This window comes from Bombina bombina, chromosome 4, assembly GCF_027579735.1.
Source record: "Bombina bombina isolate aBomBom1 chromosome 4, aBomBom1.pri, whole genome shotgun sequence".
Classification (NCBI taxonomy): domain Eukaryota; kingdom Metazoa; phylum Chordata; class Amphibia; order Anura; family Bombinatoridae; genus Bombina; species Bombina bombina.
The window spans coordinates 432728788-432755519 of record NC_069502.1 but is presented as its reverse complement, the minus strand read 5'-3'; positions in this window follow the sequence as shown (position 1 = coordinate 432755519).

The window sequence follows — 26732 nt, the reverse complement described above, 5'->3', positions numbered from 1 at the left end:
GTAGATACTCTAGGACAGACCTTCTTCCAGAAATCCGCCTGCCAGATTCCCAAAGTGGTCTGCGAAGATATACGGGTTATTGAACCCTCCACCAACCCCTAGGCCTCCCTCATTATGCTCGTCCCTAAGAAGGATGGAGGTATCCGGTTCTGAGTAGATTACAGGAGACTGAATGACCGGACAGTGACAGGCGCCTACCCCATGCCCCTAGTAGATGAGTTACTTCACCGGATAGCTAAGGGGAACTACCTGACTAGATTGACCTCTGAAAGTGGTACTGGCAGAATCCGCTTGTGCCGGAGGCCATCCTCAAGTCAGCATTTATAACCCTGTTCGACCTATACCAGTCTAATGTAATTCCGTTTGGGATGAAGAATGCTCCGGCCATGTTTTAGAAGTTTATCGATCACCTCTTAGATGGTCTCCAAGCATATGCTTGTGCATACTTGGATGACATTAAGGTTTATAGCGTGACCTGGGAGGACCACCTGAAGCACTTGGGGGATGTTCTAGACTGTATTAGAGCCAGACACTAAGATCAGACAAATGCCATATAGGTATGGCAGAGGTCCAGTACCTTGGACACTGGGTGGGTTGTGGGAGACAGAGACCAGAGCCGGCCAAGGTCGAAGCAGTAGCTAACTGGCCCACTCCTCAAACTAAGATGCAGGTCCTTGCTTCCTAGGGGTGGAAGAATACTACCATAGGTTTGTCCCCAACTATAGCATTACACTGACCTGACAAAAAAGCATTTGCCCCCCCCAAGTCTTATGGTCTCCCAGCAACTCACGACTGCCCTGAATAATGCTCCAGTGCTGGCTGTTCCTCACCACTCAAAATGTTTCATTGTCTCAACAGATGCCTTCATGTTTGGACTGGGAGCCGTACTGAGCAAAGTTGGGGAAGACAGAGGAGAACACCCGGTAGCATACATCAGCTTCAAACTCTTGCCCTGGGAAGTTAGCTATGCCGCAATGGAGAAACATATGTTTGGCCCTTGTATTGGCCCTAAAAAAACTGCAGCCCTATTTGTATGGTTGCTTGTTTACCATTCTAACTGACCATAACCCTTTGATCTGGCTCAATCAAGTGGCCAGCGATAATACCAGACTCGGTGGAGCTTAGCCTTACAACACTACAACTTTACCATACAGTACCGCCCCATTCAGCAGAACAGCAATGCCAACAGACTGTCTCTGCAGATGGAGTTGGAAAACTATGCAAGGATCCTTTACTAGACAGCTCCAAGCTGACCCGTCCTTGAATCTAGCTGGGTCTACTGTTGTGGTATACCTTTAACTATAACCCCTCCTATTTGGTCTCCACCCTATATAAGGACTACCTGTAACACTCATTTACTGCCTGATTATTGAAGTCTTAGCTACTCTGGTGTAGCTTTCCTTATCTCAGGTCTCCTATTGCTTGTATCCTGTGCAAGGTGGTTTACTTTGTTTACTCTAGCTGCGTCTTGAATCTCTTACGCTCAATTCGTTACTTTGTCATTACCGACTTTGGATCATTCAACGGCCGGATCTACTTTTTCACCGCTACCCGGAAGTAAGCCGCATTCACACACGCTGCCTCTCCAAACACGGATCTTCCAATGCGGTAACAGAAATATCACGGTCCTCAAGGTGGTAACGTATACGAACAATGCTAAAGCCTTTAAACTTCTTACCTGCTTGTTTTTGTTACCATACTGAATTATTGGGCATCTCCTATTACCTGCAACATCCAATATGAACAAACATTGTATGTCTGTGGAATGTCTGAACTTGTAAATATTTTAGGCTGTGTGTGATTGCGTGAAGTAAGAAGAATCATTTGTTTCTACCAATTCAGATTCTGAGCTTGTCAGTATTTCTTTTTCATCTGTGGCCTCCGGTTATATATATATATCTTGAACATAAGATATATATTATATTAAATATTCCTTATATTTATTAACACTTAAGTCAGTAGTTAATATACAAATTCATCATATATTAAATGTCTCATATTGTTTAATCAGGCTACATAGAAGTTGTTTTCTGATTACTACAAAAAAGAGCAACAAGCTCTAATTTTAGAGCTAACCTTTATAACCAATGTGCAAATACTTGTTTACTTAAATACGAAGCTCAGAATACCACATAATAATCAGGCCTAAAAAACCGAATTTTGAATTAATTAAACATTATGGATCCTAATGAAATAAAAAAGGAGTTTAATAATGTTTACCTTAAACTTGATTATTTAGCAAGAGCTGTGACAGAAGTGCAGACTGAAAATGCTGCACTGAAAACTATAGTTAAAGATTTTGTTACACAAAAGCCTCATGACCCACCTGAACCTCATATTAATTATCCACAACCTTTTTCAGGGAAACGTTCTGAGTTCAGGGAATTTAAGAATGCCTGTAATTTATTATTTTCTCTTAGACCTAAGACTTATCATACTGAGCGGATTAAAGTTTGTACCACAATATCTTTCCTACAAGGTGAACCCAGGACTTGGGCTAATAGGTTTTTTGAAAACAATAACAATATCCTGGATTCATTACAAGATTTTTTTTCTGCTTTAACTAGTCTATATCAAGACTCAAATTCTCAAATAAATGCTGAAATGAGATTGAGGTCTTTAAAACAAGGTAAGAGAAATGTGGAGGATTATACCACTGAGTTTCAGATGTGGGCAGAGGACTCTCAGTGGAATGAAATCAGTTTGAAAAATCAATATCGTTTAGGTTTATCTGAAACACTCAAAGATGAACTTTCACGTCTTGAGATCCCAGATACCCTTGATGGTCTTATTAAATTAAGTACATCTTTAGATCGTCGTTTGAGAGAAAGGAGGGCAGAAAAGGCCTCTAATGATACCTCATATAGAAGACCTTACCAAGTCACAACAAGTCATGACAAAGCTCATGGCAGTGCTACCCCTATGGAGATTGGTGTACTTAGAGGACCTCTGCCACCAGAGGAAAAAATTAGAAGGAGGTTGGAAAATCTCTGTTTATATTGTGCTCAAAAAGAACATGTAGTATCTACTTGTCCTTTGTTGAAAAAACAAAAGAATGGTAAGAAAAAAACCAGTGACTTTATTTACAGCATAGCTAATGATACACACATGACTTTGTCTATTTCTTTACAGTGGGACCAGAAAAATATCCAAACCAAGGCATTAATTGATTCAGGAGCATCCGGAAATTACATTGATTCCACTTATGTAAATAAAAATCGAATACCTACTATTTGTAAACAAAATCCTGTATCTATTAAGCTGATAGATGGTTCATTAATAGAACAAGGACCTATTACACATCATACTATTCCCCTGCTTGTAACATCATTGCAGGGACACACTGAATATTTATCTTTTGATCTCATAACCATTCATCAGCATACTCTCATCCTAGGCTATCCTTGGTTGAAGAAACACAACCCTCACATAAATTGGGTTTCAAATAAGGTAACATTAGATTCTGCTTTTTGTTCCCAAACTTGTTATCCACATCAAACCATAGCGTCACTTGATATTGGTTTACCCTCGTGTTATCAGGATTTGGCAGATGTATTTAATTTAAAAGAGGCAGAAAACCTTCCACCTCATAGGGAGTTTGACTGTCCTATCGATATAATACCTGGTTCCAAAATCCCTCATGGTAAGATCTATCCCCTCTCTCAAGAGGAACTCCAGTATATAAGAAACTACTTAGACGAAAATTTACGTAAGGGATTTATTTCACACTCCACATCCCCTGCAGCTGCAGGTATGTTTCTAGTAAGAAACAAGGATGGTACCATAAGACCTATTATTGATTATAGAGCTTTAAATAACATCACAATAAAAAACAGATACCCGTTACCTTTAATACCTGAACTTTTGGAACGTCTAACTGGTGCAACTATTTACACCAAATTAGATTTAAAGGGAGCTTATAATTTGATTAGAATTAAAGAAGGTCACGAATGGAAAACGGCATTCAGGACCAGATATGGCCTTTTCCAATATAATGTAATGCCTTTTGGTCTGAGTAATGCTCCGGCAACTTTTCAGTTTTTTATAAATGAGATCTTTCGTGACCTGATAGACGTTTGTGTCATAATATACCTTGACGACATATTAATTTATTCTAGAACACCTCAAGAGCATGAAAAACATGTACGCTGGGTATTAACTCGTTTAAAAGAACACAAACTATATGCTAAACTGGAAAAATGTTCCTTTCATGTCACAGAAATAAAATTCTTGGGTTACATCATCAGTCCCAACAAAATTCAAATGGATCCGGAGAAGGTATCAGCAATTCTAAATTGGCCTACTCCTACTTCCACAAAATCTGTACAACGATTCATTGGTTTTGCGAATTTTTATAGGAAGTTTATAAAAAATTTCTCTTCAATCGTTAAACCATTAACAACACTCACTAGTGAAAAACAAAGATTTAAGTGGACCGAATCCGCTAGTCTTGCCTTTAATAAATTGAAAGAAAATTTTACTACAGCTCCCATTCTAGTTATGCCAGATTTTGATTCAGAATTTATCCTTGAAGTAGATGCATCCGACTCAGGTATCGGTGCAGTTTTATCACAACAAGATAAGAACAAGACTGAGATTCATCCTATTGCTTTCTATTCAAAAATGTTAACTAGTGCTGAGAAAAACTATAGCATAGGAGATAAAGAACTTCTAGCTATAAAACGTGCTCTAGATCATTGGAGACATTTATTAGAAGGTTCTAAGCTACCTTTTAAGATTTATACTGACCATAAAAATCTTGAATTTCTAAAAACAAGTAAGACCTTGTCTGCAAGACAAGCAAGATGGTCTATATTTTTTGATCGTTTCGATTTTCTCTTAACCTACAGACCAGGACATTTAAATACCAAAGCCGATGCCCTCTCTAGATTACATGAACAAGACACTCATAATCAAATTTACCAAATCATTCCAAAAGAAAAAATTATAGGTTTATTAACACCTTTAGAAGAGGAGATCTTAAAAGAATTAAAACATGAACCACCACATGGAATAGACTGTCAAAAAGATTCCAAGACTGGTCTTTTCTATCATAATTCTAAACTATATATCCCCAAACAAATTAGATCTTCTATTCTTAAACAAACCCATGACGGGACACTAGCAGGCCATCCAGGTATTTCTAAAACTATAGACCTAACCAGGAGAAATTATTGGTGGCCACTCATGGATACCTATATTACAAACTATGTAAAACATTGTGATACCTGTGCCAGAAACAAGTTAACACACAAAAGACCATCAGGTCTTTTATCTCCTCTGCCTATTCCTGACAAACCCTGGAGTACCATATCAATGGACTTTATTGTCGAGTTACCTGAATCCCACCATTACAATACTATTTTAGTTGTCATTGATCATTTAACAAGACTGGCTCATTACATTCCCCTAAAAGGTCTCCCTACAGCTTTCACTACAGCTCACGTTTTCCTAGACAACATAGTTCGCTTACATGGACTGCCCAAAGTTATAATAACTGATCGTGGTACACAGTTTACCTCTAATTTTTGGAGATCCCTATGTAAGTTAATCAAAATTGATTCTAGATACTCGACTGCTTTTCACCCTCAGACAAATGGTCTTACAGAACGACTCAACCAAACCCTTGAGCAATATCTTCGTTGTTATATATCTCATCTGCAGGATGACTGGTCATCCTATTTACCTTTGGCTGAATTCTGTTATAACAATACTACTTCTACATCTACTAAACTATCCCCATTCTTCGTTACTTATGGATATCATCCTACTACTATTTCATTGTCCTCTCAACAAGTGAACTCTCCCTCAGCATTGGATTTCGCAACTACCCTACAAGAAAGACTTAACATCCTGAAAAAACATCTTTCGGAAGCTAAAGATTATCAAAAAAGGTTATATGATACCCATCACACTGCTAGCCCGGCTTATCAGATTGGAGATTTGGTACTACTCTCGACAAAGAATCTCAAACTGTCAGTTCCTAGCAAAAAGTTAGCAAATCAATATTTGGGTCCTTTTAAGATTTCTAAAATAATCAACCTCAATGCTGTGAGATTAGAGCTTCCCCAGGATTTTAAGATTCACCCCTCTTTTCATGTCTCTCTGTTAAAGCCATATCTTCCTTCACCTCAGTCTCTCTCCTTGTCTCGACCACCTCCAATACTCGTTGATGATCGAGAGGAGTATGAAGTTGAAGCTGTATTGGATTCTAGGATCCATAGGAAGAGGTTAGAGTATCTTGTGAAATGGAAAGGTTATGGTTCGGAGGATAACTCTTGGCAGCTTCATTCTGATCTTCGCACTCCCCGTCTTCTACGAAATTTTCATCGCCGCTATCCTGAGAAACCTAGTTTGGAAACCCCTGGGGTGCTTCCTTGAAGGGGGGGAGATGTGGTATACCTTTAACTATAACCCCTCCTATTTGGTCTCCACCCTATATAAGGACTACCTGTAACACTCATTTACTGCCTGATTATTGAAGTCTTAGCTACTCTGGTGTAGCTTTCCTTATCTCAGGTCTCCTATTGCTTGTATCCTGTGCAAGGTGGTTTACTTTGTTTACTCTAGCTGCGTCTTGAATCTCTTATGCTCAAATCGTTACTTTGTCATTACCGACTTTGGATCATTCAACGGCCGGATCTACTTTTTCACCGCTACCCGGAAGTAAGCCGCATTCACACACGCTGCCTCTCCAAACACGGATCTTCCAATGCGGTAACAGAAATATCACGGTCCTCAAGGTGGTAACGTATACGAACAATGCTAAAGCCTTTAAACTTCTTACCTGCTTGTTTTTGTTACCATACTGAATTATTGGGCATCTCCTATTACCTGCAACATCCAATATGAACAAACATTGTATGTCTGTGGAATGTCTGAACTTGTAAATATTTTAGGCTGTGTGTGATTGCGTGAAGTAAGAAGAATCATTTGTTTCTACCAATTCAGATTCTGAGCTTGTCAGTATTTCTTTTTCATCTGTGGCCTCCGGTTATATATATATATCTTGAACATAAGATATATATTATATTAAATATTCCTTATATTTATTAACACTTAAGTCAGTAGTTAATATACAAATTCATCATATATTAAATGTCTCATATTGTTTAATCAGGCTACATAGAAGTTGTTTTCTGATTACTACAAAAAAGAGCAACAAGCTCTAATTTTAGAGCTAACCTTTATAACCAATGTGCAAATACTTGTTTACTTAAATACGAAGCTCAGAATACCACAACTGTTGATCAAGGGGGGAACCCTGTCACAAGAGATGCAGTAAACTATCGCAGCCGGCTGCTGGAAGACTGGTAAAACCCCGGTGGCCTACTCCTGGAACTGAGAACCAGATCAGAAGTGAACCGCGGTTCGGCACATTTTTAAAGGGGTGCCGATTGAACAGGTTTTAAGGGAACAGGTTGCTCTTTTGATATGTTGTCAGCAATTTTGTGAGGCACCCGGGCATACCATGGGTTTGGGGGTCCCTATCTGGAGGGGAGGAAGGTGAACATCTGTTTGTATGGGGGCATTGGGACTCTTGGACAATAGACACTAGAGGCGGGAAAACTAAGGTGGGAGATTGCTATCAGGGCCAGACTTCCTGGCACCAGCAAAGGAGGGCCCCTGTGTGTGTATAAATACTGTACTGTATTCTCAATAAAGCATTTCTCTCTTACCTAACGTAAAATCTTGACCGATGTTTGGGGGAAAGCTATAATAACTTTGGGAAGCTTTAATCACTTTTTGGAAGCTTGTTAGTTTGCAAGCAAAAACAGCTCACATTCGACTCATAATACAAGTGGAACCAAAAATCTTACTTCTAGCGCAGTTAACGCTCGAGCAGGAGCATTAATTAGCGCTCCACTTGTAATCTGGCCCTTAACCAGCCTAAAGTTGTAGTGACATCTATGAAGAATTAGACTCTGAACACAGCCTGCAGTAAAATACTGTGCTACCAATATTGCCTCTCAAAAGGGTTCTAGATTAGGTAATACAATGCTTTATTTGGAATTATTACAGTAGAGCCGGGGATTATTTCTGCATGATTAGATCTAATTCAAACTTAAATTGTTGGCTTTCAGTACTTGAAATGTCTTCATAATTGTAAACATTGTAATGTTTTTTATTTGAAAATATTTGACTTTAGTGTTTGTAGTATTTTCCATTGGATTTACATATCAGGTCGTGCTTCACAGCTTTTTTTAATTAATTTTTGGAAGTTGTGAAAAGTCAATTTATTGGATCAATAGCTACACTGAAGATGTTAAAGGAGCCTGTTTACGGGCAAACTTACATGTAAAATCTCAAAGCACTCAAGATGCTGTACATTTATGTTCAAATGGAATGATGGATGTTCATTTTTGGTTACCAAATATTGGCAATGATCCAGAAACATTGCTCTGCTTTTGAGTGACTAATTTTTTGGTTGCTTAAAAATACAAAAATAAATGGTTTAAATGCTGCATTAGTAGGAAGGTAAAATAGTATATTTGTTTAAAACAAAATGCATACTAGTGATTTTTTTTGTATACTGTAGGTGGAGAACGCATTTGGAAACAAGTACAAGAACCTATCAGGCACATAATCAAAAAGCTTATGTTATTCATAAACTTTATGTGGTGTGGTTTATAGAAAAAAATATAAAAATTATAGCTATGCACAAAGGCTCTAAATTATGACATACATTGAGTAATATTTTAAATGTTTTATATTTGATTTTCTGAATAATTAATCTCTAAAAGTAAATAGATACTGCTTAAAGAAATATGAAAATCCATGTAATCTTTTTATGAGTCAGGTAGAGCAGGTCAAGGGCGTAATTACAGTAGATTCCACTGCTACAAAGCCTCTGTTGCTCAAGCAGACTCTGATTTCAGAGCAGCTTGTTTATGTGGCTACAGTTTTCTGATCACCACTAGAGGCTAAACTTGGGGTGACTGAAAAACAACTGGGAAAAAGAAAGATCTGCACAGTAAGCAGGTTGCTGTGGTAAGTGTTTGTATTAGTGCTTTAGTTTTTTTTAAAGGTGTTTGCTAGGCTGTACATCAACTCCCTCTCGTGATTTTGTGAGGGCACATGTGTGTGTATTTATATATTTGTGTGTATGTTTGTGTGCATGTTTTTATATACGTGTATATGGACAGACCTCCATACTGCTCCAGAAGAAACTATGGCTTGTTCACCATTCATAAACCGGCATATGTATATGTTGTGATTATTAATTAGTTTAATGGATTTTTAATGTTTACTAAATATAATTCTAATTTAATACTAAATCTAATTCTATACTAAAACCACTAAACCAATACAAGTAAGTTGTGAAATAAACACTATAAAAGAGTCTTCATGGTTTCCAAAGAATTTATTAGGAATCAATATATGTTAATAAAAAGAGAAATATTTACAGGTATATATACACATCTATTTTACAGCAAAACAGTCCAAATAATTAATACAGGGGAACTCTACCACAATCCCAATTTGTGCAACACTGATAAAATAATCATAGAATTTTATCCAAGGAATATACTTAGCCACATTCTCCAGTGTGTCCAACATCAGCCATCTTTTCAGCAGGAACAGGAGAGGCAGAAAAAAAAGTGTTTCCCAATATTATTCTTAATTCAAAGGGGTTTGGCCTATTACATGCAAGTGAAGGCTAATGGGAGTTTCTTTAATTAAATACCTAGCTCAGACAAGGTGTATCTGGGGGGAAGGGATTTTAAAACCAGCTATGTGGATGTGCCAGGTATAAAATCTGGGAGCTATGTCACCACACAGGTGATGTCACACTGTTCCGATGACGTGTTTACTGTGGGGACTTACCAATCTTTCCGGGTCTGTGATACGCTAAAGGTGCTCACTCCCATCCAATCACGGGGTAGAAGGGAACAAACAGCACGAGGCGCACTAAAAGCGTATATTTAAAAAATAACATTTATTATTTGAAAAAAAAGAGTTCAGGATAAACACGATCAAAAGACTCCAACCATAAAAAATGTATATTATACATCAACAACAGCAACCTCCCGTGAGTAAAGTACATAGAATGAGGGATATGATTGATCACTCTTTTTCTCCTTCATCCTTCAGTACAACATAATGAGTGGAAAGCAATTCATTTCACAGTTGGGGCTCTTATAACATAGAAAACCACTCACCCACGTCCAGCGATCCTTATTCGGTGAGCATCCACTGAAGCGGAATGTAGCCCTTGAAGCTCCTCCTGCTCACCTGACTCTCTATTGGTTATGGGGACCGGAGAAGCTTTCTACTGCAGCCTGTAAGACAAACACACAAACATCTCTGTGTGTGACTGGGCTCTGTGGCGTAGTAATAGTAATCTTCCGGTGCACTTCCTTGTGCATATCTCCTCCAATGCCAAGAGACAGAAATGATCATGTGGGTGCGGTATGAGCCAATCCGTGAGGAAACTGGTTAGTCTGATCGTAGCTGTACCAGGTCAGTACGGAGGTTGCTGGGAACAAGGATCTGCAGCGTGTAGATAGAATCACAAACGGAAATGAGGGGGGAAGGAACACCTTGTCGTTCTTTAAGCAGACATATATAAAAAAAATTGGAAAAAAGTTCATATCCGTAAGTAGATGTAATAAAAAGGTACTTTATTGTTGACAATGTCAGTATATTTATGAAAATCTTCTAAGTAGTGCTCTCCAAATAATATATCAGCTTATGGCAGGGTTATAACACAATACAAATAATAATTATCCTTAAAAATAGAAACCCTTAACTAACATGCATCTACTAGAAACCATACAATTAATATAAATACCTGAATTCTTTTATTTAGTTAATATCCATGAACATTTTGAAATATATTTGCAATACCAGAATATGACACAATATTATATGCGTTTGAAAACTATTTAACCCCTTAATGACCACAGCACTTTTCCATTTTTCTGTCCATTTGGGACCAAGGCTATTTTTACATTTTTGCAGTGTTTATGTTTAGCTGTAATTTTCCTCTTACTCTTTTACTGTACCCACACATATTATATACCGTTTTTCTCGCCATTAAATACACTTTCTAAAGATACCATTATTTTCATCATATCTTATCATTTACTATAAAAAAAAATATAAAATATGAGGAAAAAATGGAAAAAAACACACTTTTTCTAACTTTGTCCCCCAAAATCTGTTACACATCTACAACCACCAAAAAACACCCATGCTAAATAATTTCTAAATTTTGTCCAGAGTTTAGAAATACCCAATGTTTACATGTTCTTTGCTTTTTTTTGCAAGTTATAGGGCAATAAATATAAGTAGCACTTTGCTATTTCCAAACCACTTTTTTTCAAAATGAGCGCTAGTTACATTGGAACCCTGATATCTGTCAGGAATACCTGAATATCCCTTGACATGTATATATTTTTTTTTAGAAGACATCCCAAAGTATTGATCTAGGCCCATTTTGGTATATTTCATGCCACCATTTCACCACCAAATGCGATCAAATAAAAAAAATTGTTCACTTTTTCACAAATTTTTTCACTACTTTAGGATTCTCACTGAAATTATTTACAAACAGCTTGTGCAATTATGGCATAAATGGTTGTAAATTTTTCTCTGGGATCCCCTTTGTTCAGAAATAGCAGACATATATGGCTTTGACGTTGCTTTTTGGTAATTAGAAGGCCGCTAAATGCCACTGCGCACCATGCGTGTATTATGCACAGCAGGGAAGGGGTTAATAAGGGAGCATGTAGGGAGCTTTTTGGGGTAATTTTAGCTTTAGTGTAGTGTAGTAGACAACCCAAAGTATTGATCTAGGCCCATTTTGGTATAGTTCATGCCACCATTTCACTGCCAAATGCGATCAAATAAAGAAAAACGTTAAATTTTTCAAAATTTTAGATTTCTCACTGAAATCATTTACAAACATTTTGTGCAATTATGGCACAAATGGTTGTAAATGCTTCTCTGGGGTCTCCTTTGTTCAAAAATAGCAGACATATATGGATTTGGTGTTGCTTTTTGGTAATTAGAAGGCCACTAAATGCCACTGCGCACAACACGTGAATTATGCCCAGCAATGAAGGGGTTAATTAGGTAGCTTGTATGGAGTTTGCAGGGTTAATTTTAGCTTTAGTGTAGAGATCAGCTTCCCACCTGACACATCAGACCCCCTGATCCCTCCCAAAGAGCTCTCTTTCCTCCCCCAACCCAAAAATTGTCCCCGCCATCTTAAGTACTGGCAGAAAGTCTGCCAGTACTAAAATAAAAGGTATCCTTTTTTTATATAGCATATTTACATATGCTGCTGTGTAAGATTCCCCCCCTTAGCCCCCAACCTCCCTGATCCCCCCCAAAATAGCTCTCTAACCCTGCCCCTCTGCCTTATTGGGGGCCATCTTGGGTACTGGCAGCTGTCTGCCAGTACCCAGTTTGCATATAAAAATGTTTTTATTTTTTTTTATTTTTGGTTTTTCTGCAGTGTAGCTTCCCCCCCCCCAAGACTAATCCCACACACCCTCCCAGGGTACGTCCTTGGTCGTTAAGTGACTTTTTTAAGAGGACGTACCCTGCACGTCCTCGGTCATTAAGGGGTTAAATATGCTATGCAAAGTTCATACACATTTACCTTTAAAACCAGCCTTATTTACAAATAGCCTTTCATTCAGTTTACACAATGAGACTAAAATCTTTATCATTTAACATCCAAGCAATACAATTCTAACAGAGCTTATAAACAATAGGATAATATATATATTCTGCTATTTAACTGTAATTTATCCTAATACAATATTGATTTAAAACATCAGAACTTTCACAGATAAGTTACTTAGCCTACCATATATAAATTTAAACAATACCTAGGCTTATGAAATACAAACTGCTTCTTTAATCTTTCAACTGTACTTTAAACTGCAGTGACTTATAATTTAACTATAGTCTTATCAATAACCTTATATACTTTACCAAATAAACCAATCAATATCCAATATTCCTTAATAGGAATTATTTTACCTCAGATCACCAATAAGTGTATATCGCAATCAATGAGCAAGGTAGATTAGCTTTGCTTGAGTAAAGTGGTATCTCGCAGCCCAACAAACCAGTTACAAGTTTTAGCTCAGCAGAAATCTGTGTCTTTCTCTATATTGCATTCACTTTTTATTAGTTTTCCATCATGGGTAAATTATGGGTGGCCCTCCTTGTCTCTTTTGATTGGGTATTTTGAATACCTGATTGGATTGGCCCTTAACGGAGTTGAGCATGTTTACCATGGCAATGCATCTTTTGAACAGTTAAATTCCCTTAACTGTCCTACCGGTATTGGCCCTTAGGTGGCAGCAGATATACAGACAAAACAAAGTCACCTTTAAAATTTCTAAGCATTTTTAACAAGATAATTATTCTCATAAAATGGTTATTTAATCAGATTACACTCTCTGCATTAATCATATATAACACCAATTATAGATGGGTAGTATTAGATTATTTTTTCTGATTATTCTGATACCAAATATGTTATATTATTAACATTGTATTGTATTAAGGCAATTTAATACTGCTAATTATTAGCTTAAAATGCATTACAATTTTATCAGTATCCTGGCATTTCTATATCTAATATGTTTTCACATAAAATAGTATGCTCTATGTCTCCCACAATTCTTGCAGGAATTTTGCCCATGGTCCACCTGAAATAAAATAATAAGTGTCATTAATCATTTCTTTTTGGGTCCACAAATATCTATTTATATTCTTTAAAAACACAGAGGCTAAGGTATTCATGCTTTCAAAATAAGGCCATTTTTTTTTTTTAAAACCCCCACTGCTTTTTCTTCTAAATTAGTTCCCAGACTCTTCGTCTTTTACTCACCACATGGGGTCTTTTTGCACCTGAGAGTAATGCTGAAATTCTCACAAAACATGTCACTTTGGAAATCCTTTCACACCTTTCCAGTTTGAAAGACAAATGGTATCCTGAGATGGTTGTCAAAGTTTAAACAAGCCAAATGTTTTAGTGTCAAACCTCTGGAGACAGCCTGTCTGCAGTTTAGTCCTGAAATGTTTATTCAAACTTGTGGGGTTTTGTGAATCAAATCCTGACACCAGAATTTAAACCTTATTCCAGTAATATCTGATATAAATATAGTTTCATACATAAACACATTTCCCTGTCCTATTGACATACATATATATATATATATATATATAAATATGTATTTACCTGTGCCCTGACAACAATTCATAGTAAAACACATGTAGGAAACAAAGGCAAAACAGGTTTTACGCGTTTCGGCAGGAGCCGTATTCATAAACCTGTAGGTACTACTGCTACTCAAGTTTAAAAAGCATGTTCTAAAAGTTCATTGGCTGGTGTGAACACACCTCCAATTACATTAACCCGTTACCACACAAATTACAGATGCAGAGTTAAACATATACATACAAAGAAATGGTTATATGTATACACACACTGAGTACAGATTAATTTACTATGCAGATTCCTTAAGCAACAAAGACATATATGTATATTAGGTAAATATAAAAAATAATGATTTAGTATTTTAGTAGACCCTGACATGGTCAATTTTTATTTACTGAGAATTGCTCAAGACTCCTTTAAGGTGTTTTCCAAAGCTGTCAAATATTGACGGATATTAAATAAAATGTGTTTAGTGCAATTAGTATCAGTTGCAATCATGTCAAAAATTCCAATTCCAATAAATATGGATTTGAACAACGAGTGAATATATATGTACACAATATAACCCTCAGTACTTTGAGAAAGGTATTATGTGTAGAGGGAAAAAAGACATGTTTTATGATAACAATAATTACATCAATAATAACATCCAGACATAATTTAAAACAATAATAATAATAACATCAATGATCACATCTATAAGGTTAGCAATAGAGACCCTTCCAGTTATATATTATCCAGTCGTAGTTTAGTACTGTATGTCTGAGCTTGTTAGCTATATATGAAAAGCATGTGTATCTGTCTCGGTTTATTTCCAATGATTTATTATGTCATATTCCGAAGAGCCCAGTCACACACGGAGATGTTTGTGTGTTTGTCTTACAGGCTGCGGTAGAAAGCTTCTCCGGTCTCAGTAACCAATAGAGAGTCAGATGAGCAGGAGGAGCTTCAAGGGCTCTGTTCCGCTTCAGTGGATGCTCACCGAATGAGGTTAGCTGGACGTGGGTGAGTGGTTTTCTATGTTATAAGAGCCCCAACTGTGAAATGAATTGCTTTCCACTCATTATGTTGTACTGAAGGAGGAAGGAGGAAAAGAGTGATCAATCATATCCCTCATTCTATGTACTTTACTCACGGAAGGTTGCTGTTGTTGATGTATAATATACATTTTTTATGGTGGGAGTCTTTTGGTTGTGTTTATCCTGAAATCTTTTTTTTCAAATTTCCTTTTACCTTGCTTCCAGATACATACTACAAGAGCCACCTAAAGAACATTGAGAAAACTGCAACATAAAATATATATATAATCTTAAGGATATTTGTACTTTAATCAATTTATTAATTATTATCCATCTTGCATTGTATACTCCTCAATATGGAGCAAGCACATGAATCCACACAATTTTACTCATTGCAGAACTTAAATGATCAAGACTTGGAAGGGCTAGAGTTGGAAGAGTTCTTTTCAACTGTTTCAAGGGATATAAAATTGGGAGACTTATTTCATAATCTTGAGATTTTGAGACTGAAAGAAATACGCCTGAAATTGGACTCATGGATCCTGAATAAATATCTGTTATTGCAAATGATTCCCAGGGGTTTAGGAGTTAAGAAATTTCCAAATTTTAATGTTATTGATACCGAGTTCATTAGAGAATGGAACAGCATTCTTTCTGAATGCTCTTTACGTCTAATGACCATGTTAATTAAATACAAGACAGAACAACTTGCTGGTGTTAGAAATAATATTGCCAAATTACAGTCTGACTTAAATTACTATAAAGATAGTGATGAATATGTTAGATTTGACGTGATGTTGAGAGAGGCAGTGGAGACTTCTAAAACTGACTTAATTCATACTAAACACTCCAAAATTTTACGTGACCAAAAAGACTATAACGATGGACAGGTGTTTATATGGCAGAAACAGAAGAGGTTTAGAAAGAATTTCTCTAAAAAAAACAGGTTTCAATAAAAATAAAAATAGAATAGGGACACCAACATTAATACTAATAATGAACAGTTGGCTATTACTTTGGGGGAGGAGTCTGACTCCATACAACCCAAGAAAAAGAAAAAGAAGTCCAAGAATCATAAGAAAAAAGTGACTTTTTCAGACCCTGAGATGACTGATGATGATCTATCCTCGCAGGCAGCATCAACATCATGTGATGAGGGCTCAGGTATTGATTCTGAATTCGAATCATTTAATGACAATGATGAGGTAGGGCCCTCATCACTTGACTTATGCACCAGCGATGCTAACCAGTCTAATTTGGGAGCTAGATCTAAAACCCCTCTTGCTCACCCTCCAGTATTAAAACAGGGTCCAAGTTCACAACATTATCACAGTAACAATGGTCAAAGTACCACAAATGGAAATGATAAATTTAATCATGAAAAACCACCCCAGGTTTTTCATGTGGCCCAGAGACACACAGGAGGGAGAGGGAAACAAAAACAACAACAACAACCCCCAAAACAAACACCGACACAGCCACATCGCTACACATTGAGGGAACAAAAAACAAACACACGCTAAGACAAAATAATGTAATTAATGTATCCTCACATGTTCTTAATAAAACTGAAATGAAAGTACTTGAATATGGCTTGGGTTTTTGTCCTAACAGAAGGTTTGACATCTTTCAAACTATTATTGATGTCAACCGTTTTGTTAGGAAACTCACCCTTAAAAAACATTTTTATTCAAATAAGACTTCAGATGAATCTATCAGTATTAAACATTCTTCTGATATAAGATATACCAACTTAAAGTTTGCAGAAGCATGTAGTGTAGTCACTCTAGAAAGATTAGAAGCTGAATCAGAGATCACCTCAGAACATTCTATTAGTCAATTACCTAAGCTAAAGCCTAGCACCATCTTTTATCCAATACATAATAGAGTAAAAGCCCTTGAAACATTCCACAAAAGAGTTGTAGAAGATTTACATCTACTTAACCAAAGGAATAGCCAACCACCACACAACCTCTCCAAATGGGAGAATGAGGCAATTACATCACTGAAAAATAATGAATCTATTGTGATTCTCCAATCCGACAAGGGGGGTAGTGTGGTTGTTATGGATCGCACACAATATGTGAATGAGGCTTTACGCCAACTATGAGATACTAATGTTTATTCTGTTTTGAAACGGAACCCGGTGACTGAGTTCTAGTATGAACTTGGGCAGGTCCTGGATGACGGGGTAGCTTTGGGCATTATGGATCAGCAGACAGCTAATGCTCTGTTTGTTAGACATCCTTTAACACCCGTCTTCCATCACCTGCCCAAAGTCCATAAAAGCTTGATTGATATCAAGGGCCGACCTATCGTATCTGGTATTGGCTCCTTACTGGAACCTCTATGCGATTGGTTGGATAAAATCCTACAACCCTTTGTATTAGCCCTACCCAGTCATATCAGAGATACCACACATGTTTTGAGCATTTTGGATAATATTGAATGGAGGCAGGAATACAGTTGGCTCACTTTCGATGTGGTCTCCCTGTATTTGAGTATCCCCCATGACATGGGTTTAGAGGCTATCAGATTTTTTCTTAATAAGGACCAAAATATGACTGAAACAACTATTGAGTATCTACTGCGAGTCAGGCAATTTCTTTTGGAGCACAACTATTTCTTCTTTGAGGGGGTATTCTATCTACAGAAACAAGGCACAGCAATGAGGGCCAAATTTGCCCCCTCCTTTGCAAATTTATTCATGGTCTGGCTTGAACGAACGTTTCTGTATGGTGGGAGTAACCCCTTCAGAAAAGAAATAGTATTATATCAACGCTTCATAGATGACATTATTTTTATTTGGTCATCTACTGAATTAAGAGACACCAAATTTGTAGGCTATTTAAATACTAGTGGTAATGGACTAAATTTCACTTTTGAATGGCATAGAAATTATGTGAATTTTTTGGATATCACCTTAAGTGGTGTCAATACTGACAAAAAAATACATTCCACACTCTATAGAAAACCTATCTCTGGTAACACTATCCTCCATAACAAAAGTGCCAATCCTTCACATGTGTTTAAAGGAATTGCCAAAAGTCAATTCCTCAGGGCACGTAGGATCTGTAGCATCAAATAGAGAGTTTGAATATTAAAAACAGATAAAAACAACAAGGCTATCCACCCAGATTGCTTAACCATCTAGCCAAAAAAACTTTGAAAGAAGGTAGACCTCTCCTACAAAATCCTGTACAGATAAATCCTGAGGATAGGGATCTATCCTTTATTACAAAATATTCTTCTGACTACACATCGGTATGTGACATTGTAAAAAAATATTTCCCTATTTTATTGGGAGATACGTGTTTAAAAGAAACAGTTGAGAAGGGATTCAGATGTGTGTATTCCAGAAATCTTACCCTGGGAAATATCCTCATCCCCAGTCAGTTACCAAATACAAAGAAAAATGCCGGATCATGGTTATTTGTGAATGGTACATATAAATGTGGTAACCATAGATGCAAGGCATGTGATTTTGTGACTGAGGGCCGAGAATTTTACTCTTGTTATTCACATGAATAATTTCTCACAAAAGGCTGTGTGAAATGTTCAACAAACTATGTCATATACCTTATTGAGTGTACAGATCATTCAAAGCAGTATGTTGGCATGACTAGTCGGAATGTTAGAACTCGCATACGCAAGCATCTAGGCTATATTAAACATGAAAAACCATGCTCAGCAAGTCCGCCAACATTTTTTTCAAATGGCGAGCAATAGAGGCAGTGACACTACCCATGAGGGGTGGTGACAGAGATCAACGTCTAGCTACGCAAGAGGTATATTGGATTATGAAATTACAAACCCAAATTCCTTTTGGATTTAATTCGGAATATGACATAATAAATCATTGGAAATAAACCGAGACAGATACACATGCTTTTCATATATAGCTAACATGCTCAGACATACAGTACTAAACTACGACTGGATAATATATAACTGGAAGGGTCTCTATTGCTAACCTTATAGATGTGATCATTGATGTTATTATTATTATTGTTTTAAATCATGTCTGGATGTTATTATTGATGTAATTATTGTTATCATAAAACATGTCTTTTTTCCCTCTACACATAATACCTTTCTCAAAGTACTGAGGGTTATATTGTGTACATATATATTCACTCGTTGTTCAAATCCATATTTATTGGAATTGGGATTTTTTTACATGATTGCAACTGATAATAATTGCACTAAACACATTTTATTTAATATCCGTCAATATTTGACAGCTTTGGGATATACCTTTAAGGAGTCTTGAGCAATTCTCAGTAAATAAAAATTGACCATGTCAGGGTCTACTAAAATACTAAATCATTATTTTTTATATTTCCCTATGTCTTTGTTGCTTAAGGAATCTGCATTGTAAATTAATCTGTACTCACAGTGTGTGTATACATATAACCATTTCTTTGCATGTATATGTTTAACTCTGCATCTGTAATTTGTGTGGTAACGGGTTAATGTAATTGGAGGTGTGTTCACACCAGCCAATGAACTTTTAGAACATGCTTTTTAAACTTGAGTAGCAGTAGTACCTACAGGTGTATGAATACGGCTCCTGCCAAAACACGTAAAACCTATTTTGCCTTTTTTTTCCTACATGTGTTTTACTATGGATTGTCAACAATAAAGTACCTTTTTATTACATCTACTTAGGGATATGAACTTTTTTCCAATTTTTTTTAACATTTATTATTCATTCATGGTTAAAAAAAAGTATTAATCCATGTACAGCAAAGTCGGAACGGTGTTAGGTGGATCCCCTGGACCTGCTGACGAGTTTCCGCCATGTGGCCGTAATCGTAGCTAAAGTCCTTTGCTTAATCCGGCCTTTTAACCTGTTAAAACTCTTCCTATTGGTTAAAACATTAGGAGATGCTCCTATCACCATACTTTGACACTAAGGCCCCTATTTAAGAAAGTCTGGTGGACCTGATCCGACAGTACGGATCAGGTCCGCCAGACCTCGCTGAATACGGCGAGCAATACGCTCGCCGTATTCAGCATTGCACCAGCAGCTCACAAGAGCTGCTGGTGCAACGCCGTCCCCTGCAGACTCGCGGCCAATGGGCCACCAGCAGGGGGGTGTCAATCAACCCGATCGTACTCGATCGGGTTGATTTCCGGCGATGTCTGTCCGCCTGCTCTGAGCAGGCGGACAGGTTATGGAGCAGCGGTCTTTGTGACCGCTGCTTCATAACTGCTGTTTCTGGCGAGCCTGCAGGTTCGCCAGAAACACGGATTATCAAGCTCCATTCGGAGCTTGATAGATAGGCCCCTATGTGTCATAATTTTAAACACAATCATTTCTCAATATACTTGACAGCGCTACAGAGTTAAAAAAACAAAGACATTGATAATAAGATAGTGATATATATACGTAAGTACAAGTCTAATAACATATATATCATGCTTCTCAGGCCTGTTGCAAAATTGTTTAAATCAGACATACTGTATATAACGTGTAACAACATTTCTCTCTTATTGCTCTTATATTAAGGTGCCAACATGTGTTGCTTGTAGAACTTTTAATTTAAAATATCCAAACATAGGATAAGCATCTGGAAAATAACCTAACCCCACATATATTTGTGATCTGTTACTCTCTGGGACCATCAGAGGAACCAATAGGAAATTAATATATGCGTTTATAAACAATTATTTAGAATAGGTAATGTCAAACCCTGCATACATTTCCTTGGTATACCTCTACAACTATCTTATAAGTATAAATGTGCAAAACTTGTTGAAATCACCTATTCTTGATATATATATGTGTATATATTTTTTGCATACCAATCAGTATTGGACATACACACAATCTCATTTATACAATGAGTAGTGTTTGCCTTCATTGTGATATTTTTCATTTATTTATTAACAATTTGCAGTTATATGTCCTCCAGATTAAAGTGTACACAGTTAGAAAGAACAAAAAATAGACAATTAAAGATATATAATAAAATAAAACCTAGACAGAAAAATGAGACCAGAAATATATAACGTCATACTCAGAATTCAACCCTAGTGGTGTTCTAGTTTTTAATCTATGGATCAAAAGAAACTCATGTTTACCTAATAGGGAATCCTTGTCCCGACCCCTACTTTTGTTTGTAACTGTCTCTATAATTTTCCATTTTAATGTTTTACTCTCCTTATTATGTTTGTGTTTGAAATGCTGCACTAGAGGAGTTGTTAATTTTCCCATCTTTATATTTGAAAGGTGCTCCCTTATCCTATGTCTGACCTCTCTCATGGTAAGCCCCACATACTGTATGTCAGAATTTTGACAGGTGATAAGCTAAATGGCATAGGTAGACCTACAATTGCAACACTTTTGCTGCTGAAATTGTTCACCTGTTACTGAACTTCTAAAACCTTCTCCAACTTCTAAATGCTTGCATGCTTTGCATTGGTGATAACCCATCATCTGCTTTCAATATTGGGAAATGTTTCCTTACAATGTTGCATATCTGATTATACTTGCTATACTGGGTTAAAAATGATACTCTGTCAAAGTTGTTTCTTCTTCTGGGTTTGTCTGTTAAATACTCCTCTCTGTTCTTCCTTTCTTCTTCCAATTTGGTCCAGTCTATATCTACCTGACTGTATCCCCTTTCTAGAAATCTGTTACGCTTAGATTACGAGTTTTGAGCGATATAGGGAAATTATCGAATGCAACAAAAGTGGTGTTATTTAATCCCCTATAGCGCTGCCATTACAAGTTTTAAAAAACCTGGCTTGTGCGGGCGATATGGGGTTTTTAAGTTCCATACCACACAAAAGACAAGCACTGTTTTGACGTGCTCATTCACGCTTTCCCCATAGACATCAATGGGGAGAGCGTGTCAGAAAAAAGTCTAACACCTGTGATTGCGGAAAGAAAAGCTCTGTAACGCAGCCCCATTGAAGTCTATGGGAAAAAAGGAAACTAATGTTTACACCTAACACCCTAACAAAAACCCCACGTCTAAACACCCCTAATCTGCTGCCCCCGACATCGCCAACACCTACCTACAGTTATTAACCCCTTATCTGCCGCTCCTGATATCGCCGCCACCTAAATAAAGGTATTAACCCCTAATCTGCCACTCCCGATTTCGCTGCCACTATACTAAAGTTAACAACCCCTATTCCGCCGCACCCCAACATCGCTGCCACTATATTAAAGTTATTAACCCCTATTTCAATGCTCCAAGACATTGGCGCAACTAAATAAAGTTATTAACCCCTAAACCTCTGGCCTCCCAAATCACTACCACTAAATAAACCTATTAATCCCTAAAGCACCAGCCCCCCACATCGCAACAACCTAAATTAAACTATTAACCCCTACACCTACCCCTAAACCTAAGGTTACCCTAACCCTACCTCTAAAACTAACCCTAACCCTAATGTAACCCTAACAACCCCTAACTTTAACATAATTAAAATAGATCTAAATAAAATTTACAATTATTAACTAAATAATACCTATTTAAAACTAAATACATACTTACCTGTGAAATAAAACCTAAGCTAGCTACAATATAACTAATAGTTATATTGTAGCTAGCTTAGGTTTTATTTTTATTGCACAGGTAAGTTTGTATTTATTTTAACTAGGTAGACTAGTTAGTAAATAGTTATTAAAGGGACATTAAACCAATTTTTTTTCTTTCATGATTCAGATAGAGAATACCATTTTAAACAACTTTCTAGGGCGCGATCCAATATATGGCGCAGGTTTCGGCGCAAGCATGGAAACCTGCGCCGCCCGTAGTTTCAGCTCGCAACTCGAGCTATCTTATATATGGCGCCGTCAGATGCTAAAGTGCCGTAAGTCTGACAAAATAGCGATGTCCAGAAATCTGCGTAAGTACAAATTTCTGGAGTCGCCAGTGACGTACGGCACTTTAGAAACTGCCGCTGCATAAAAAAACTGACTAAGTTATAAAATCGCCCGTTACTGTCTAACACGCCTCCCAAACATAGCCCGACACGTATACCCCTCTATCCGTAATCCCCCCTCTCACTCCTAATAATAAATATATTAACCCCTAACCTAAACCGCCGCTCCCGGACCCCGCCGCCAGCTACAAATGTCTTACCCCCTAATCTGACCCCCCTACACCGCCGCCAGCTACACTAAATGTTTTACCCCCTAATGTGAGCCCCCTACCCCCCGCCACCTACATTAACTATATTACCCCCTAATATGATCCCCCTACACCACCGCCACCTATTTAAACTATATTAACCCCTAATACGATCCCCCTACACCGCCGCCACTTATTTAAACTATATTAACCCCTAATATGATCCCCCTACACCGCTGCCACCTATTTAAACTATATTAACACCTGATGTGAGCCCCCTACACAGCCGCCATCTATTTAAACTACATTATCCCCTAATGTGAGCCCCCTACACCGCCGCCACCTATATTATATGTACTACCCCCTAATCTGACCCCCTTACACCACCGCCACCTATATTAAAATTATTAACCCCTAATCTAATCCCCCTATACCGCCACCTATATTAAATGTATTAGCCCCTAAAATACTAAAATTTCCCTACCACTAAACCTAAGTCTAACCCTACCAATAGCCCTGAAAAGGGCCTTTTGCATGGCATTGCCCCAAAGTAACCAGCTCTATTACCAGCCCTTAAAAGGGCCTTTTGCAGGGCATTGCCCCAAATTAACCAACTCAATTACCAGCCCTTAAAAGGGCCTTTTTCGGGGCATTGTCACAAAGTAATCAGCTCTTTTACCTGTAATCTAATCCCCCTACACCGCTGCCACCTATAATAAATGTATTACCCCCTAATCTAATCCCCCTACACCGCCGCCACCTATATTAAATATATTAACCCCTAATCTGACCCCCCTACACCGCCGCCACCTATATTAACTATATTAACCCTAATTATATTAGGGTTAATATAGTTAATATAGTTATTATATTATATATATTATTAATATACGCCTAGATTTAGAGTTTTGCGGCCGTCGTAAAAACCAGCGTTAAGGGCTCCTAACGCTGCTTTTTAACGCCCGCTGGTATTTAGAGTTTCCTTACCAACACTCAAAAATGTCATAACGCTGAAATCATTACCGACAACCCAGACCCAGTAGTTAACATCTAACGACAAAATAAACATCCACGAATCACAAAACAAATATTACACAAAGTACACTTACACTCATACAAACACTACACTATATTTATTTTTAATTTTTAATATTTTCACGTCAAAATAGAAAGGATCAAAGTTGCGAGATCTCGGGTGTTAGAAAAAAACCCAACACAAATCCATTTTGCCATTGACTTACATTGACAGACGGGAAAAGACACTCATATAGCTACATCTAACTAATAATATTATCACATACATACACTCATCGATACATACAGACAATATACACCACATTACATACACAAAGAAGAATTTGATTGCGAAATAAATATGATTTAGCTACTTATCAATAATTAATATAGTTATTATATTATATATTAACCCTATCTAACTCTAACACCCCTAACTTAATTATTATTTAAAAAAATCATCGCCGGTCTTCAGTTCCAGATGGACGGTCTTCAGCTCCGCGGTCATCGGTCTTCAACTCCTCCGCTCCGCGTCGGCTGGATCCTGGAAGAAGAAGTGGTCGCCGGCTGGAAGAAGACTTCTCCGCCTGGAACAGGACCTTCTCCGCCGGTCTTCAGGACAGGTAAGGAGCACTTGGGGGTTAGACTTAGGTTTTTTTAAGGGGGGATTGGGTGGGTTAGAGTTGGGGTATGTGGGTTGTGGGTTGTAATGGGGGGGGTTGTTCTTTTTTTTTACAGGTAAAAGAGCTGATTACTTTGGGGCAATGCCCCACAAAAGGCCCTTTTAAGGGCTGGTAATAGAGCTGATTACTTTTTGTAATTTAGATTAGGGTAGGGAATTTTTTTTATTTTGGGGGGCTTTGTTATTTTATTAGGGGGCTTAGATTAGGTGTAATTAGCTTAAAATTCTTGTAATCTTTTTTTATTTTTTGTAATTTAGTTTAGTGTATTTAATTGTATTTTAGTTTAGATATTTGTAGTTTATTTAATTAATTTATTGATAGTGTAGGTGTATTTGTAACTTAGGTTAGGATTTATTTTACAGGTAATTTGGTAATTATTTTAACTAGGTAGTTATTAAATAGTTATTAACTATTTAATAGCTATTGTACATGCAAACAGGTGTATAATATGTATTAATACTTTCCCCTTCTGGTGAACCGCAGCCGTCCCACAGTCTCTCCCAAGGTCTGTGTGAATATGTCAGGTGTGCTAGCTGGAGGCGCTGGTTCAGCTTGTATCAGTCGTTGGTATCTTCCTTTCCTTTCCTTCCTCGGTTGTATAAGTAGTGTATATTGCAGGTTACCGGCTCCTTCCCAATATGAAAAGACAATATCACAGATTCAGTAAAAAAGTTTGTCTTTATTTGGCTCAACGCAAAAGCATTTCAACGGTCCTAGCCGTCTTTCTCAAGAGCAATAAAAGTGCTTTACAAACCAAAGCATACCTTTCCGCTGCACAGGCGGCCTTTAAATACATGTCAGTTACGCTACCTGCTTCCCCATTGGAGGAGAGCAGGTTTACACCCGATTCAAAATTTCAATTGTAAATTTAAAATAAACATCTAAAAAAAACATAAAAAACAATATTAATTATATTAGAAACTATAAGTTTGTTTTAAAATATAAAATTTCTGTAGATATCATAATTTTTGCCGGTTTTGTAGTTCCCTTTCAGGTAGTTTTCTGTTTCAAGTTCTCTTTCAGGTCCGGTATGTCAGTGAAGATCACATGTTATAGGTTGTCCAATGAAATTCAGTTTCTGGTATAGTGATGTTTTGTAGTTCCCTTTCAGGTAGTTCTCTATTTTAGGTTCCCATTCAGGTCTGATATGTCAGTGGGTATCACATGTTATCGAATGTCCAATGAAAAAACAGTTTCTGATTTTCTCAAAATAAAAAGACATAAGTGTTATTCACAAATACAAAGTTTCTTATATGAATTCTGCTTATCCAAATATTTAGAGGAGGTAGAATAAATTGCCATTTAGAAGTATGTTACAAGTTGGAATAGATACTTTTCATAATTAAACATTCATATTATAAATAGACTTCTATATTTATTGAATGTTAAATATTGACTCAGCGACTTGTGTGTTGCATATAAATTCTTGAAATTAAGTGTGAGAAATATATTCTTTTGTATAATATGTGTATATATAAACATTAAGTGTGATGATATGACTTGAACTGTCTGTATAAATACATGTTTATTTTGCCCCCCCCCTTTTTTTTTTTTTTTTTTTTTTCTGTGTGTGTCCTTATAATCGTATTCACCTCAACAGGAACAAAAAATGTTACTGATTTATTTAGGCCCCATATTTTCATCTTTTGAATTTATCATTTATTTTGCCCCCCCTTTCCTATGTTAATAGTTTTTTAGACAAAGGCAGCAATTTTTATGTCCTTATTTAGACCCC